This window comes from Elaeis guineensis, chromosome 15 (genome assembly GCF_000442705.2).
Source record: "Elaeis guineensis isolate ETL-2024a chromosome 15, EG11, whole genome shotgun sequence".
NCBI classification, from domain to species: Eukaryota; Viridiplantae; Streptophyta; class Magnoliopsida; order Arecales; family Arecaceae; genus Elaeis; species Elaeis guineensis.
Window position 1 is genome coordinate 48,595,063 of NC_026007.2, and position 2,361 is coordinate 48,597,423.

The 2,361-nt window shown below is 37.4% G+C and overlaps 1 non-coding gene across 1 annotated transcript; it reads right to left on the reverse strand.

Moving 5' to 3' along the window:
• Positions 1–885: 885 nt before the first annotated feature.
• Positions 886–991, reverse strand: LOC114913042 (small nucleolar RNA R71). The gene has a single exon (XR_003799067.1). It is a non-coding gene; the product is annotated as a small nucleolar RNA R71 (small nucleolar RNA).
• Between the last annotated feature and the right edge of the window lie 1,370 nt (positions 992–2,361).

Sequence of the window (2,361 nt, forward strand, 5' to 3'; positions counted from 1 at the left end):
CAGGGATTACATCCTGAAAGAAGATGGTTTATTAATTGATTCTATTCATTTATCTAGCCAATCTAATTGGTATTTAAAGAAAACAATGGAAGGACCCCCACCACCTTACACTTACTTGATCGGTTAAGTCCACTAGTTTTTTAGAGTGCTCGAAGGTGACCTTGGCAGTTAGGAGTTGTCTAGATCTAAGATAATTTGTAGCTAGGATTGATTGACATACTTGATTGCTAACTAAAAATATCTAATCTAACTTAAATTATTCACATCTACTTCTTAGATTTAGGACTCAATAGGTGCTTATCTTTAGAATTTCTTTCATCCTCTTCTTTTATTTATACCTAAAAATCCAAAAAAAAATCTTATTAAAAAAAATTACTTGTGTTTGCTCTAAGGTATAAATTATAGGGTTTATGCTCAGATGTAGCTCATTGCAACTCGAGATTCAACCGTTAGATCCTAAAAATTAAAAGAACCCTTAGAGCAAACAGATCCAGGAACATGGATCGAAATCAGGAGACTGATCCACCTAGATAGCTGAAGGAGTACTTTACTCCTTCCACATATACCTACTCTCCTTGCATTTAGGTGCCTCTAGTTGAGATAGTTTAATATGAAATCAAGTCAAGTGCCATCCAAATGCTCCCATCATTTTGTGGACTTACTAATGAGGACCCATATAAACATCTCGATGAATTCTTGAAAATTTGTTCAACAGTTAGAATTTAAAATTTCTCTGATGATGCTCTCAGGTTAAAATTATTCCTTTCTCATTAAAGGACAAAGCCAAATATTAGCTGAACTCCCTGGACATAATCATACTTCCAACCTGGGATCAATTGTAGAGAGAATTTCTTACAAAATATTTTTTGATAGAAAAAACTAATCAAATCAGAAAGGCCATAACTAGTTTTTCTCAATTGGCTAGGGAGATGTTTCATAAGACTTGGGAGAGATTAAAGGAACTAATTAGGAAATGCCCCCACCATGCTATACCCAAATGGCAACTGATCCCGTGCTTCTATGATGGCTTGTCAGAGAAGCATCAACAAATGGTTGATGTATCCTATGGTGGAACCTTCATGCTGAATAATGAGCATGAAGCCTGGCAGCTATTTGAAACCCTAAGTGAAAACTCATTACACGACATGTCTACTGCCAGGAGAGACCTTCCTATGTTTGGGCCTAAACAGGGTGGGATTTACGAAATAGAAAGCTCAATGGACATCCACAGTCAAGTGGATGAATTATCTCAAATGATGAATTGAATACTACATGTACTGTCCACCAGTACCTCATCCACACCTGCGATAGAGGTTTGTTCAAATGTTCGAGTCCAGCTCATTCTATTTATGATTGTCCTACTGCACATCAATTTCTTGAGTTTATATATGAACAAGTCAATAAAGCACAAACTTAGAACAATTTCAGATAAAGATACAACCCTTTCTTCAACACCTACAATCCGGGTTGGAGAAACCATCCTATTTTTCTTGGGCCCAACAACCTGCTGCAAGGCCCCCAGTACCCAGACCCAACTACAATGAGAAAGTTTATAAATCGATTCCATGCCCACAACAAGGACAAAACTCTCAATCTTCTTCAAATGCTGCTCTTGAAAAGATTCTATAAGAACTACAGATTTTGCACTCCCACACATAGTCAATTACAAAGCTAGAAGCCTAGACAGGACAACTAGCTACAGCCTTGAATAGGAGGGAGGAAGGCAAATTGCCCAATCAACTCGAGACTAATCCTAGAGGTCACTATAGGGCTGAAAATTATAATACCCACGAGACTTTTCCCGAACAAGCCAAATCTATTATGACCCTTAGGAATGGTAAGGTCATAGAACAATAAGGTGAAATTGAAAAGACCAGAAAAGTTGACTGAGTCTAAACCAACCAAAGAGAAGGAGGACCTTAGGGCAAGGGACGAACCAATATCTTTAGCATCACCTCAATTACCCAAAGCTCCATTCCTGAGTGCATTACAATCCCTATTCCATTTAACAAGAAGGGTAAATTAGATGAAATGTTAGAACTATTTAAACAAGTTCAAATCCCTCTTCTTGATGCAATAGAATAGGTCCTGGCCTATGCTAAGTTCTTGAAAGATTTGTGCACACAAAAAAAAAATCTAAAACACTAATCCTAAAAAAAATTTGCCTTACTGAATAGGCCAGTTCAGTCTTCCAACATGCTACCTCCTAAACTTAAAGATTCAGATACCCTATCATCTCTTGTGTCATAGGGAACCTACACATTGAGAAAGCATTGTTAGATTTAGATGCGAGTGTGAACCTTCTCCGAGCTCTGTGTATGATCTATTTAGACTTGGAGAATTGAAGCCCATGATGGTAAC